This window comes from Tenrec ecaudatus, chromosome Y, assembly GCF_050624435.1.
Source record: "Tenrec ecaudatus isolate mTenEca1 chromosome Y, mTenEca1.hap1, whole genome shotgun sequence".
In the NCBI taxonomy this organism is placed as follows: domain Eukaryota; kingdom Metazoa; phylum Chordata; class Mammalia; order Afrosoricida; family Tenrecidae; genus Tenrec; species Tenrec ecaudatus.
The window spans coordinates 6,959,597-6,976,506 of NC_134549.1; positions in this window are offsets into that span (position 1 = coordinate 6,959,597).

Consider the following 16,910-nt stretch of genomic DNA (forward strand, 5'->3'; position numbering starts at 1 on the left):
ATGTCCTTCAGACATAGAAAAGCCTTTCCAATTGTTCATACATGAGGTTGGAGGGATATAAAAAGGAGTGCTAACTCAGAACATGGAGCCATGGAAGCGACCGGTGGCCTACCTTTCAAATAATTGGACTCTGTATCTTCAGGATGAGTGGATGTCTTTGGGCTGTGGTTGCCACCGACATTGTAGCAAAAGAAGCTAAGAAGCTTACACTGGAACAGGATACTGCTATGGTAGGGTGATATATGGTTGAAACCCTCCTAAGAAATCCTCAGAACTGTTGAAACTCTGAAACTTGGATTATACATCCAATCCCCTTGAGGTAGTGGCAATCACCACTATGTCCCCAGTGTTGCTGCCACAACTGCATGCTCAGAAAATGATAAAGGTAACACAAGAGCTGGACTGCCAAAGACACATGGTGCATCCTTGTTGGTTGCTCCTCCCCAATGGAAGAAGATGCATACCAGAAGCACTAGGGAGAGATCTGACTCAAGGACTACACAAAGGTATGCACTTGCGTTCCTCCAAATTGTCTCAGTTGCTCAGAATGTGCTTTTAAATACCCAAGTGTGGACACTGGATGGCAGATGTCACCCACTGTTGCTTACAGTGCACTGGGGTACAAAATCCTAAAAAAGAAAGAGAGCAACCCCAACCATGGTCCGAGGTAGTAATTATGGAGAATTCTGGGAGGTGGACTTTACGGATGTCACACTTGGGAGGTATGGCTACTGGAATATGCTGGTGTTTATAGACACCTATTCTAGATGGGTAGGTGCCTTCCCAATGAAGAAGGATAGCACTGTCAATGTGTGTGTAAATTATTAGTAACTAAAATTGTCCCTGGATTTTGATTTCCCACCACTTTGGGGTCTGACAATGGCCCAGCATTCACTGTTCAAATCACTAAACTATTAGTAAAGCTTCTAAATATTAACTGGAAGCTCCACTGTGCTAATAGGCCCTAAAGTTCAGGGCAAGTAAGTAGAATGAACAGAATTTTTAGACAAGTTGCATTTAGAACCTGGCAAAAACTGGGTTGATCTTTAAACTTTGACCCTACTTCGAGTCAGATGCACTCCATATGTGTAAAGCATTTACCCCATTTGAACTTATGTTTGGTAGAGCTCCCCCAATCCTTCCAAGATTGAAGGAGGCAAAAATAATGGAGGTCACTGATCATTTCCCATTAATTCCTTGCAGGCTGTGCAGCGGGTGAGAGAGAAATCATCTGTTCCAACACCTTTATTTTGGGCCCAACCAGGAGAAAGATGAAGAGGCGGCCCACAACTTGCAACCTGGAGACTGACCGTGGGTTAAAAAGCACCCACCCAACACCTTCAAACAAAGGTGGACAGGCCCATACCAGGTGATACATACAACATCAACTCCTGTGAAAGTAATAGGGAAGGGGGCATTGATTCATCAGTCACAAATAAAGAAAGCCATCACGAGCATATCCTCAAATGGTGGACACTCACATGATGGAAAACGCCTTCAAATCAACAGTTTGCAAACCTGAACTGTTTTTGTCTGCCTGAGTATTGCTGACAGCACCCGCCGTTTCGCCAAATAACCACAAACACATGTGTAGACTGTTACAGGAATCTCAGGGTAGGGAGAGGGGAATGTAACTGATTACACTGGATATGAAGCCCCTGTTTTCTGCTTTGATTTGTGTAATTTGTTTGGATCGGAGTTGTATGTAAAAATCATTGGCTGGCATAAATATAGTAACTCCTACACCCCAAGCGAATGCTCTGATCTGCATTTTGAAAAAAACAAAAAACACCTTGGTAATTACTATTTGTATACATGCCCTGATAATGAAGCCCTAACTACCAAAGGGAGAGACATACCGCTGTGCAGCTTGGGGTTGTAAAACTATATCATCTAAAGAGTGGCAACTTGTTAGAGAAGACCCTGATATTACTTTTGAAAGAATGAAATTAAAGTCTGATGGGTTTGATCCCACCAGTGCTATGGTTTCCAAATGTGACCCAATAAGAAGCTGATTCAAGCATTATTGAGAACAGAAGTAGTTCATTGGGAAAACATAGGGAATTCAACACTATATAGGCGGTAGAGATCCCAGGACAGCCTTTACTATCCAGACAAGTAAAATATGGCAACCCATTGTCGCCATATGGCCGAACATAACCATGCATCCTGAAGGATTGTAGTGGTGTGTCACTAATACCTCTGTTGCTGCACCTTTGAGGCTTTTTAGTAACTTTCCCATTTTTTCAGCAACACACTCAAAAACCTTCCCATTCAGGAGACACCTCATGGTTCTGTATTTAATACTCTGGACGCTGTATTCCATTTGGGAATTCAACATATCCTAACCTCACAGCTGATTGTTGGCTTTGTCTGAACCCTGCTCCCCCTTACTATGTAGGTATAGGTACAAATAGCAATTTGGAACAGACTGTGATCAAATTAAAAATGTTAGTATAAAGGATTACACTAAGCAGCAGTTAGTCTGTAGGAGCGGTCAGAAGGACTCAATTGTAAGCTCATTTTAGAACATTTTCAAGAGCAAGGGCTGTGCTTTATTCCCTCTAACTATCCCTTAAATATGTTAAGGTTTGGAGATTTTTGCCTTCAATCTGTTCCTAGGAACCAAATGTTGATCCTTCCTTGTTATCTGCTCTGACAGGTAATTGGTTTGCTTTTCTCACAGGACTAACACCCTATGTCTTTTGCCCATTATTTGAAATGGAGTCGGGTATTTGTATGCTAGTCCATGTTATTCCTCAAGTATACCTGTATTCTCGTGAAGGAGGTAGGGATCACTTGGGATTACTGAATGAGTTAAAAGTGCCCCAAATTTGGTCCTGCTGTTATCAGGGCTCGGGATTGCTGGGTCAGCCACAGTGCTGTCAGCTGCTTTAATACAAGGAAACTTAAACTATAAAATTCTTAGAAAATTAATTTTGATTTGCAAGGATTAGAAAAATCATTTTCTGATATAAAAAAATCCATAGACTCCCTTGAAAAAGTCGTGTTGCAAACCCACCAAGGGCTTGAATTTCTCTTTTTGAAACAAGGAAGGCTGTGCATGGAGTTGGAAGGAACTTTTGTTGTTCTTATATAAACCATTCAGGAATCATTAAAGATAGTTTAGCCCTGGTTAGAAAAAGATTAGAGGAAAGAGACAAAAAAGAAATGAAGGAACCAATAGTTTTGAAACGCCGTTTAATTGATCACTCTGGCTCACTACCCTAGTAACGGCCCTCGCTGGGCCCCTGGACATGCTCCTGTTAAGCCTCACATTTGAACCAATATTAATCAATAAGCTAGTGGCATTTGTTACACAAAACATACTAGCCATAAAACTCTTAGGGCTGAATCCAACATACACTCAGCTGGTGACAGCAGATTAAATGATTTCAACTTGACTAAGAATAGGAAGTAATATCAGAGCTCTAGGAAAAGCTTAAACAGCCATTTGGAGCTGACAGAATCTATTATGAAGTATACATGAACTAGCTGATATGAGGGAGGCAGACTGAGGTGACAAGCACCACAAAATTTCCCGAAGGAAATGTGCATTCAGAAGGCTTGGAAGAATGACCAGAGTGATTACTGTCCGACTAAGAACACTTACTGTTTTACTAAGACTGTCTAACCACAATATCCTGGTTCTGTTCTCAGCTTGCAAACCTACACCGTGCAACAGTAGGAAAACTTTTGGAAAAGTGAATGGGGTCACAGTCAGTCTCCTGTCAAGAGGGCTGATGGTCCCTTTACAGTAAATAAAACTTTTTATTTTGAATCTGTTGGCAGTCGGGGTTGTTTTCTTTCTACAACAAGTTATCAATATATATATATATATATATATATATATATATATATATATATATATATATATATATATATATATATATATATATGTAAACACTTTAATGCATACCGATAGGGGTGTTGGTCTATGTACATATATTTATACGTTAGAAATATTAATGCAGCAGACTCTGCACTGCCACTTTAGTCTTCCCTCAAGTAAGAAAACTCTGCTGCAATAACTAGGCACTGTGTGATACTCAACTTCCTGACAAAATGGGCGCCTAAGCAAATGACGTGGAGAAGGCTGATGGAACCTGTATATTAAAAGATATCATGTCTTGGGTTTAAAAGTCTTCAAGATAAACAAGTGGCGATCTGGCAGGAAAGCAACACAACTCACATGGGAGAAGCACACCAGCCTGTGTGATCAACAGCTGTCCATGGGCTCAAACATGGGAACAATAAAAACAAATCATTATATTGAAGTGAGGGAAAGGGGTCAGAGTAGAGAACCAGAGTCCATATCTAGACTACTGGACATTTCCTCAAAGAGGGCAGCATTTATCCAGGGTGCACTCTGGCACCAAGTAAACACACAACATGGCTCTAGTTTTTTAATACTTCTTACCCCCACTATCATGACCCCAACTGGACTTCACAAATCCTGCTAAAGCTGAATATGTCAGGGGTACAGATAAGTGCTTTCAACGCATGCACTCCTGGACAGATAAACCCCTCTGAAACAGTAACAAGAGTTGTGATACTATGAGGGTACAGGGAGGAAAGGGGGAGAAGGGGAGAAAGGGTGAACTGATAGCCATGATGCATATATCACCCCTTCCTGAGGGGAGTGAATAACAGAAAAGTGGGTGAAGAGATGCAGTGGACAATATAAGATATGGATAATATAATACAATATAATCTATTAAGGCTCACAGAAGAAGGAGGTTGATGGTGGGAGGGAACTGAGAAGAGCTGATAACAAAGGGAACAAGTAGAAAGACAATGTGCTGAAAGTGCTGACAGAAACATCATTTTCTCTCCCATATGTAAGTCCTCTTTATATTTGTGCTACATCTGGACCTTTCATCAGAACTGCTGGTCTTTGAATTTCAGTAAGTAATCAGCATAAAACCTACATAGCTTTGATTCATCCACCTCCACTTGGCTGCCCTTGATGCAAAATCCTAGTGGCAACTTGACTCATGAGAGAAATATGATCTGAATCTGAGCCCCTACCCTAGACCTGGCCAACCAGAGCACTGTGAGACAGATCCTATGTTAGGAGCTGAGGGGGGAGGGGGACCCTGAGTTTAGAGAAAAAGGAACACACCCAGACTCCTGGCCATCCAGACGGGCTGCCCATAGAACTCTTCCCACCCCTGTTCATGACATTCCTTGTGGGGTTACAGAGATATGGCGAAGGCCATGTTCGAGGTCTGGCCCTTCATCTGCTTCCCCCTGGGGACACTATTGAAGGGTAGTAAGTCTCCCAATAAAAACACTAGATGGGCTGGATATCTAGCTTTTCCACAATTTTGACCCCAGGAGAATAAACTCAAAATGCTGGATTTATGGATGAATATCATCCTCAACTTCTAGATAGTGTGGGCAGGAACCCAGGCTAGTGTCTCTGTGAACCTTGTCAGAAGTGTTAGAGCTCACCCTGCCAAAAACTGAGATTCACAAAGGGGACAAATCCATGTCAGTGGGGCAACATAGGCACCAGACCGTGTGCAAATGCTTTCAAGGGGTAGTCCCAGATGAATTCATCACTTTCATCATTGAAAGGGTCAAGCAGAGGAAATATCTGCTATGCCTGTGCTGAGGCAAGGTGGAATTTGTTGGGGATGTACCATGACTTCCTGTTATTGGGATGATCCTGGAAATGGTCCCTCTGGATTCTGTAAAGGACGTAGCAGTGCATGGCAGATGAGAGCAGCACCACCTAAATTGGTTAGCACCTCACCTGGACCAGATGGTCCACCTACATACACTCTTTCTCTCTGGATGCAACCTACATTGCACATTCCCAGAGGAGGATGTGAAGTTCTTAACCATTTCACCTCTTAGCTCCTAGTCTCAGTCAGCTCCAGCGCCTCATGATGAACTCCATCCTTTTCTTCTATAACTACCTTCATCTGCTGCTCAGATGCTTGTAGACACCCTTGGAGACTCTCTGCCTTAGTAAATGCATGCTGTTGGACTATGATTTGACATACATATCCTGGCATCATGATACCAGCCACCTATCATCCCTGCATGTCAGTGGTGTAGTCAGGGGTAGCCATAGTTATGCATTCCTCCTTGTGCTGCTGAACCGGGTCTCAGCCACCTTGGTTCAACTAGATTTCCCTGACTCTGGAATCTAGGATTCTGACTTCTGAGCCTTGTTATCTGCTCTGAGAGCCTGTTCTCAGCTGAGAGCTTTGAAGCTCTGTGGAAACCCAGTGTCCATTGCTGTCCTACAGGATCTGCTGGTTCACACTGTCCCAAGGTGTAAGTATACCTTTCTACAGTTTCCCATCCCCTCTGCATTGTTGTGGGCCCCCAAAGAACTCTGCCCCAGGGTTCACTTGAAGAGGTGATAGGCAAACTGAAGCTGACCCTGCATCCCAACAGGCACCACTCTGTAGGATTTACTTATAGACTGTGTTGCAAATTTTGTGATGTAATCTGCTTTCATATGGACATTTAATGCAACCAGCCTCTTCGAGGTCATTTCAGTCCTACCTCCAGCTTCTGCATCTCAATGCTACTTTGAAAGAGTAGTGTTTCCTATGTTAGTGAGGTTTTCATTGCATTCATGAAGATTAGGTCACTCTTGCTATAGCTAAGAGGGTGGTTGGTGGATATTTTTCGCCTCGTTGTATAAGAATCCATCTTCCATAAAGTCGTGTGAGCAAAAAACCGGTTGTCACAAATTGCAAAATGAGATGCCAAACCCATTGCCCCTTCACCGCAATTGTTCCTCATTAGGTGCTTTGAGCCAAAGCCAATCCCTATAGCCCCTAGGTCCAAGGAGACCCCAGTCAGGCTTGCACCACCATGATTACGTTCTCCTGTTTGAGCGCACCATGTCCATCCAGCTCATCGTAGGCCTCACATCACTACCATTGCCCCATTAATTTCCCATGAATGATGACCTTCCCCCAAGGTCGGGTCTCTCCTGATCATGTGTTCAAAGTCTGTAAGAGAGTCTGCTTTATACAATTGATGTATGTATATGTATGAACTGTGATAAGAATTGTATGAGCCCCTAATAAATTGTTAAAATTTAAAAAAAAAGAAGAAAACAAAACAAAAAAAAAGAGAGTCTGACCAACCACCCTTGCCTCTGAGGAGAACTCCGGTCATGCTTGGTAGTCCACAGAACTTCCAATATTCTTTGCTATTACCACAATTCTAATGCCTCGATTCTTCTTGGGTCATTATTTTATAATGCCCAACTCTCCCATGTGGAACAGGCGATTGAAAATACCATACTTTTGCACTGACCACATCTCCTTTTCTCAATCATGTTTTGAATACATGACCATGGGCTAAAAAATTGACACTGTAAATACGAGGGCCTTATTTATGCTCCAGGGTGAGGGGACCAGTCCTGTTGTGTGACGTCGAAGACAGAGTCTAATGATGTCTGGCCCGGCTTCAGGGAAGTTGGGTGTGGGAGTTGGTTTCACAAACCCACCCGTGATATGTATTGGGACTTGTTTGATAGGCCTTGCCATAATTATTTGGAGTGCTTTTGTGCAAGATTCTAAGAAATTTTATCATCCGGTTTTTCCCTTTCCTTATCTTGGTTGTCTATTGCGGGGGGGGGGGGGGCAGGGGGGGGCAGAATACGGCATCCCCCTCCAGAAAATAACCCAAAGAGAAATAGAGTTCCTGGTCCTGATGTATCTTATACGAGGTCTTACAATGAAAATGGCATAAGAATAGTTAACAAAGAAAGGTGTAAAAGTTCCTTTTCATAGTTTTAAGTTTTAGGAAATGGTTAGAAAGAAGAGGGCATCCATGATGTTTGAAGTCCACTGAAGCAAAGCTACCTATTGTGAGGCAACTTGAAGTCCACTGAATCAAAGCTACCTATTGTGAGGCAACTCATACCTTGGTACCAAAAGACTTCTGGGAGTTTAATTTATGGGAACTTAGTGAAAAAGTAAGAACAAGAAATGAAAGCCTTAGAGGAACAGCCTAAGAAAGAACAGATAGAACAGCCAAAGCCTGGAAAGTAATTTTTGATAATGAGATGTATTAATGTTTTATTGATTTCAGAGTTAGAACAATGCGCCCTAGTTGGATGAAGTGTGCTGAGTTATTGTTAGAAGGGTTATGTCTATCACCCTTGTATCAGAAAGTTTTAGCTTCAAGATGTACTAATTTTTAACCAAGAATCAGGATGTGATTGATGTAACTTGTTACGGTCTTGTGGCCTGAGAATTGCCTAATGTATGATCTCAGACCATAAGCTTTAAGCCACGAAAAAGAATACATAAGTTGAAGCTTTACATGAATAAAATTGGAACAGTAACTGCAACCTTTGAGTTATGTGATTTGTGTCGCCCACTCGTCGAAGCCTTACCCATGTAGCGGGGGACCCAAACCCGCTGCGGATGGACCGCGGCACAGGGAGAGGAGTCTAAGTAAGTTTCTCCACCATGAAATAACAAAGGTGTCTAACGGAATCACAGGCAGATGCAAAACATGGATTTAGAAGTGGATTGGGGGCTCACATTTAGTCCTAGCTCCAACCTAAGAACAACTAGTTCCTAACTCATGGCCCACTCCAGGAAACACTGAATAGATAAAGAGATGGGATGGGTACTACAGACAAGTGTGGTGAAGAAAACGGATGGGGACCGACCAGCTATCAGACAAAATAATGCCTACGATCATAAAGACTTGTTTTCAAGCAGCAACCGTCTAAATGACACATGAGGCGAGCCTCGTGGAGGAAGCTCACTAACATCTGTGATCCAGGGATTCTAAAGGATACGATCCAAATCCAAAGGCGGGAAGGGTGTCAGCTGAAAAAAAAAATTAACACCGGTGTGCAGAAGGATATGAGTGACAGTGAAAACCCAAAATGCATTTTCAGGATATACACATGGAATAAAAATAAGCCTCTAGAAATTCCCGTGTGACTGGGAGTGAGGGATGGGAATAACCTGGTTGTCACAGTATTGTAGAGATTTAAATATAGATTTTAAGGAGTAATCTGACATGAATGATTAACACCTTGTCCTGGTCTCTCTTTTTTTGTCTTATCACCCTTAAATTAAATAAGATTTAGGGTAAATATTAATGGGAAAATATAATCAATTTTCATTGAATAAGAAGAAAATTCGGAGTAATTTCTTAAGTAAATTAATGATTTGCATCATTAATTTAGAATAAGATTAAATAATTTTATTATCTGTCATGGTTGTTGCTAGCGTCTTTTGAAGTTTCCTTGGCTAGAGAATTTTTTTGAACTGAAAGGTACTTCATTATTTCATACAGTATATACAGTAAACAATTTCATACAGTAAACTACGAATGGTATTTTCCAATTGCAATCCTCTCCTTTGGTTTCCAATGGTCACGTTCCTACAACCAAAAATTATCGATGTATATTTAAAAAAAGGAAATGTACTCCCTTAATGGGGTGGGGGTGGCTCCACATTTAATCACAAGGTAAGCAAGATGGCCGAGAGGGTGACTCTAAACTAAAGGCCCGTATCTAAGGGCGGAAGAGGAAGCGCTAACCGGCCTACGCGTGGAAGTCTTCTTCTGGTAACGTCTTTCCGCCTTTTCATTTCAGCAGTGCAAACACTTGTGGCCCTGGCCACAGTGGCAAGAGGGCGCATACCGCGAAAGGCCGTCACTTGATCCTCTGTTCACGTACGTAAAGTAATTCTGGTTTTCCTAGTGGGATGGGAAGAAACGGGAAAAAAGGGTGAGAGCAGGAACCAGTGAGGCCTTTCTAGCGTCTACACAGATGAGCCATTTCTCACCCTCGTCCGTGTTCTTTGTGTTCCGGCACCAGAGGTGGCACTCCTCGGGGACTCATTTGGTCAGGACGCCCTTTCTGAAGTTGGAGGGGTAAAGGGAGGGCTTGCGGAAAGAGTTTCCCTTCATAGTCATGTTCTTGACAGCATTTCGCCTGATAATTTTTGTTTTCTTAGTGGGATGGAAAGTAACCAGAGGCATGGGGTTGGGAGTGTTTAGCGGTGCTGGAAACAAAGAGCTTTTTCTAGCGTCTGCGCAGATGCGCCATTTCTTACCCTCCACCACGTTCTCTGTGTTCGGGCACGAGAGGTGGCGTTCCTCGTGGACGCACTTGGTCAGGAGGTCCTTGCAGAAGGTGGAGGGGAAAAGGCAGTGCTTGCTGAAGGAGTGTCCCCTCATAGTCATGTTATTTGCAGTATTATCACCTGTAATTTTTTGTTTTCATAGTTGGATGGGAAGTAACTGACCGGAGGGGAGGCAGGGGATGGGGCGGTGGCAAAGGAAGGCACCAGTGAGTTCATTCTACCATCTACCCAAAAAAGACATTTCCCATCCTCATCAGTGATCCCTGTGCTCAAACACCAAAGGTGCCTTTCCTCGTGGACGCACTTGGTCAGGACGCCCTTTCTGAAGCTGGAGGGGAAAAGGGAGGGCTTGCGGAAAGAGTTTCCCCTTATAGTCATGTACTGTACAGTATTTCGCCTGATAATTTTTGTTTCTATAGTGGCATGGGAAGTACCCCAGGTCGTGGGAGTGGGCGTGGGGTGCTGCGCTGGTGTTGAAACCAATGAGCTATTTCTAGCATCTGCACAGATGCACCATTTCTCACCCTCCTCCATCTTCTCTTTGTTCGGCCACCAGAGGTGGCATTCCTCATGGACGCACTTGGCCAGGATGCTCTTTCTAAAGCTGAATTACCCCTATAATCTTTTTTTTTCCTCACAGTACTTGACCTGGTGTTTCTCAAAGAAAGTGAATGTTTCCCAGGGCCACAACTTTCCCAGTCAGCCAGCTGCCTTCCAGATGCAGCTAGAAGAGGTCTTTCCATGATGGGTGCAAGGGAAAATAGCCTGGTTTAGCTATAGGGACAGGTTCATTATGGGTAATCTCTATCAATTCCTTCTATTGACTGCATATTTGGTCCATTTTAGACTGAAGAGATTTTTAAAAATAGTTTCTCCATGGAGAGCTTCAGTGGCTGCTGAGGAAATTTGAGTTATCATTGTATCAACTAGGCTCTCCTGGAGATCCAAATATATTATCCTGTCATGGAGGACACTGCCCTAGAACTTAAAACTTTCATATGACAAGTGCTGAGTGTGCCAATCCCTGCATGCTCTGCCAACTGATTGCCAGGTTCAAGAGACTACTCAGTTGTAAGGTTTACTTTAACTTTTGTGTAAGACACCCCTAGGGTGTGACCCTGAGTGATTAGCCTCCTGGTTGTAAAGGATTGAAGGTGTGACCCCAACAAACAAAACAACATAACCAAACTCAGGCCATAGTCAATTATAAGGACCACAGATAACCTAAATTCTTTCAGAAACTTGCTGAGCTTGTTAAGTAATTTCTACCAAGTGACAGCCTATGTTATCCCAAGAGATATCATAGGTGGATAGGTAAGCTTTCATGGAATTTGCTAAGTAATTGACATTGCTATAAACAAAATTTATGATGAGAAAGGCAAACACAAACCTTACTTACAATTTAAAAAATTGGCTTAAAAGTTAAAATGGATAAAGCATGCATTATATATAGTATCTACATAGTTACATATATTCTCTGAATCAACCTGCCATGAATCTCATGAAGGAGGACCTTTCCCTTTCTTAAAACACTTAAAAAATACATGAAAGACAATGAGGCCAGTGTAGGGCCACCTGCTCAGAAAGTGATCACTTGGGAGAGACTTCTGTTTTGAGAAGCTAACATCTAGTTGTGATATTTCAAACATTCTGTAAAAAAATAATCATTAATGACCTGAATAGAGGAGGAACCCAGACACAATAGTGGGTTAAGCTTTGGGTGAGTAACCACAAGTTCATGTTTGGGACAAGGCTGAAGACATCTACTTTGCTTAGCCACCCACAGGGTCAGTTCTGATTTCCTGTGAGGGCTCACTAAGAGTCAGAACTGACTCCAATATTCATAATTTGAGCTCTGGGTGTCAGCAGCCTATGAGCAAAAGGTTGTCATCCCCACCCCACTAGAGTAGTACTCTCTAGTTATTTATTGATTCTATCTGGGCCTTTCATCAGACCTACACACCATTGGACTTCATACAGCCACCACCATATTTCTTACTTATCTTTGATTCATCCACCTCCCCAGCTTTTGAAGACACTGTCCACCGTCAGACCTGTCCATCGTGGATTCCAAAACCACTGGATCAACTTGATTGAGAGTAAGAATCCAGTTTGAAATCTAAGTCCCACGTGGATCTTGCATTCCTCTAACAGTGAGTTGGTAAGAAGAGTATCATGGACAGAAAGCTCCCCTCTGTGGAGCTGTGTTAGTCTGGGAAGATCAAAGAAACAAATTCATAGACACTTACTTGTGTATTGGAAAGGACTTTATATATAAGAGCAATTGAATATTGAGAAAACATTCCATCCCAGTCCACAAAATCCACAAGTCTAATATTAGCCCATATGTCCGATGCCAATCTGTGAAGTCCCCTTCGGACTCGTGCAACGCATGCAATGCTACTGATTGCAGGAAGATCACAGGACAGTTGTAAGAATTCTTGTGAATCGAGTGATGTTTTAACCTTCTCAGCACAGGCATGGGTCTCCACGTGGATGCTCCGAGGCTCTTGCTATCATCAGCCTGCCTCCATGTGGCTTGTCAATAAGAAGATCTCACAGGGCCTGAGTGCCAGTCCTGCCCACAAGGAGCTAGTTATCTCCTTCATGCCTCCAAATGAGTCATGAAGCTCAGACCTGATTGACCAATTACCACCCCATCACTCATGAGTCTCAAACTGACAATAATCATGTAATTACTGCCTGAGCAAAATGGGTCAGAGCAGGATAGAAATATTGGAGGGCTAGGACAACCAGCTTAGCTCTCCCAGATATCAGGCAGCAGATCTCTGTTTCAATTAACAAGTCAGGATTGCTTTTGAAGGATTTTGATCATCATGAGCAGCAGGGACCCTCCTAGACTCCTGGACATTTCCATCCAGAGTGTATTGCAGAATGAGGCCTCAGCCAATGCCATTCTGTAGTGCCTGCCCAGAGATACTCTGCCCCAGCCAACCCCCACCGTGTTCATGCAAACGTCCCACTGTTGAGTTTTTTTATTCCCAAGGAACCAAGGGGAAGTCACTAGGAAATATGGATGGGCAGTAGCCCAGAACATCCCATGGTTTACCCTCCTGGGCAGGAGTAGTAGGTTCCCTCACAGACAGACAGACAAACAGACAGACAAAGAAGGAGCATAAGCAAAGAATAAGAAAGGTAGATTTAAGGCAGCTCCCTGTTAGACTAATAGAAACATAAACAAGAGAATGTATTTTGTTCTCTTCAATTCTGACCTGATGGCTCAAAAAAAAGTCCCCTTATGACTACCCTAATTATAAAGACCTTCAAAGAAGTTATCTCTGGGTTTATCCCCTCTATTGACAGGACAAACCACAAACAAATCTGTATCTAAAGAGTTTTGCATACAGTGTTTCTTGACTGATTCAGACATTTATTTCATGGGGTACAAGACCATGCCTGTCTCAGTTTCTCAACCACATAAACTAAATTAGATTCCCTTTGTCCTCACTATTATAACTTTGACGATTGCGCCTTGGAAATTGTAGCATATTTCACTACAATACTTTCCATTCTCAAGTTGCCTGTTGAAAATTTCGGTTCAGATCTTTTCCAGCATCATTTCTTCCATTGGCTTTAGCTGCTCTCTTGTGAATGACTCTGCTTTCTTCAAACAGGGTGTTGTTGATCTCATTCGACAGCTGGTTCCATTTCCTGCCCATTACATTCAGTTTGTCACATCTCCTCTTGAGGCCGTTGTGCCATTTATGTGGGGCACCTCTATGTTTGCATTGGGGTTCTCATGTATTTCTTTCATTTCCTTCAGCTTTCACTTGAATTTGCATGCGAGCAAATGATGTCCTCTTTCCCCTTCAGCACAGCTTCATTATTGAGTGTTGGATATGGCTTCTACCCAGAAAGACCCTGTGGGAAAGATGGAGACAGAGGGAAACTGCACGATGCTCTGCCAGCCTCCCATTTGTTCCTTTGTGAACCTATTTAAGCAGCCACTGTGTCAATCCAGTTTGTTAAAGGCCTTCCTCTTTTTTGACATCCCACCACTTTACCAAACATGATGTCCTTCTCCAGGGACTGGTCTCCTACCAAAATATCCAAAGTATGTAAGGGAACGTCTTGCCATCCTTGCCTCCAAAGGCACTCTGACCTTGCTTCTGATATTATAGAGCAGTTTTTCATTGTAGCAGTCCATGCTAATGTCCATATTCTAATCCAGCACCACACTCAAACAAGTGGATTCTTCTCGTTCTTCCATTTGTAACTTGCATGTGATGCAATGGAATGCACCATGGCTTGAGTCAGACTCTTGTCTTAGTCGCCACAGTAACACCCTTGCTCTTTAATCTACTAAAGAGTTCCTGTACAGCTGATGTACATAATGCAATATGTCTTTTGATCTCTGGACTGCTGCTTCCATGAGAATTGATGGTGGATCCAAGCAAGACAAAATCTTGACACCGTCACGCTTTTCTCTGTTTATCAAGATGTTAACTGTTGGTCCATTTGTGAGAATTTTGGTCTTTTTTACATTGAGTTGTGATCCATGCTGAAAACTACACTCCTTGATCAAGGAATTGAAAATCCTCCTCACTCTAGACCAGCAATGTTGTAGCATCTGCATACCACAGGTTGTTATTAAGGCTTCCTCTGATCCTGAACCTGAGCTCTTTTTATAATCCAGCTTCTCTGATGATTTCCTCAGCATCTACTTTGAACAAGTATTGTGAGAGTACAAAACCCTGATGTATGCTTCTTATCGTTGTAAACCACGTAGGAGTCCCATGTCTTGTTCACACAGCTGCTGCTTGATCCACATACAGGTTCTGAATATGCATAAGAAATTGCTCTGGAATTTTCATTATTCTCAAATTTATACACAGATTATTATGATGTTTCACAAAGGCAAATACGATTGCATAGTCAGTGAAGCACATGTAAACATCCTTGTTGAATTGTCTTCTTTGAACCAAGATCCATCTAACATCAGTAATTATATCCCTTGTTCCATGTCCTCTTCTGATTCTAGCCTGAACTTCTGGCAGTTCCCTGTCAATGTGTTACTGCAAATGTTGCATTAATGGTCTGTTTTATTTTTTATAAAACATTAATTTGTTGGGGAATCTTGTAGCAATCCATACATCAATTTTTTATCAAGTAGATTGGTACATATGTTGGCAACATTATTTTCTGAATGTTTACTTTGTATTTGGCCCCTTGGTTGAAGTTCCTCTTTCTCCCCTCCCTCCACTCACATTGTAACCCCTTGATAAGTGGTCAGTTACTATAATTTTCATATCTTATCAGGGCTGCTGTGTTCATTCCCCATGCTTTCTGTTGTTTGTCACCCTTCTGGGTGTGGAGATGTGTGGTCATGTGCGGAGGTGTGTGACTATGTGGCCATCTTTGCTATCTGTTCCTTCCTTCCTCTCCTCCTCTCCCCATCCTGCCTGTACTGTTCTAGTGTCACTACTCCTTCTTCTGTTCCTGAGGGGTTTTATTTGAGCTTGATTCCGTGTGCCCTGCACTCTTGTCTATACCACTGTAAATGTGCCATCCAAGCCTGAAGTGGAAGGACAGGACTGGGGACATGATAGCGGGGGGTGAGAAAGTTTGAAGATCCAAAAGAATACTGTGTGTTCCATTGGTGCTATACTGCACCCAGGAAAATTCATCCTTTTCCTATTGGCCCTTCTGTGGGTGATGTCTCATTTTATACGGAAGATTTTTTGTTTGTTTTGGGTCTTCTCATGCCTGTTATTTGATCCGTAGACACCTCACGATCACATAGTTTGGTGAGCTTCTTCCATGTGAGCTTATTGCTTCTAGATGGCTCCTGTTTAACTTCTAACCTTTTAGACCCATGCTATATCTTTTGGAAGATGGGTGCTATCTGATGCATTCTTCACCACATTTGCTTCTGTACCCATATCGTCATCGTTTATCCTGATTGAAGGGTGAAAATCACAGAACATTAGATTTTGAAAATAGAATGTCCTTGCCTTGAGGAAGGGCTTGTGCAGAGGCCTAAAGTTCATCCACTGTCTCAATATATTGCAATATACCTCTAGTTTCTATGAATTAATATACTTACATGCATATACACCTGTTTATACCTTTATATATAGCATTTCTTCCTAGTTATACCCTCTCTTTCCATTTACCTTCATCCTGCCCCATCATCATGCTCACCCTACTTCTGCCTCTTAATACTGTAATTCAACTCAGCTAAACTACTGTGCTCTAGCATCTCTGGGTCCTCATTGGATGGTTCTACGTAAAACATAACTAGTGTGTCATATCAATGATAGCATTATCTAGTTTGAGCTTTCTAGTCGGTCACTTTTCTTTGGAATTGACACAAATATAGATCTCTTCCAGGCAATTGAACAGGTAGCTCTCTTCTCAATGATTTTCTGCTTTAGACAAGTTTTTTCCTCCATTTATCTTCAGCTTAATGAAACATTTGGATTGGTTCTTGCTCATATGCTCCCCCCTGTAATCAAGTAGTTCTGTCTAGTAAAAAAAGTTGGTAATTATCTTTCTGACAATATATTTGAGAATAAGGGATGGAGGAAGGGAGGGAGCAAGTGAGAGAGAATGAAATAGAGAGATCATGTCATTCAGGCCCAGCAATCCTCCAGGATAACATTTATGCTAGGAAGAGCCAATAAAGAGGGAGGACTGAAGATTAGACCACAAGACAAGACAAGACATCCCTTCATTGACTCATTGAGGTCATTCTACCATCTACCCAGACAAGATATTTCCCATCCTCATTGGTGATCCCTGTGCTCACACACCAAAGGTGCCTTTCATCGTGGACGCACTTGGTCAGGACGCCCT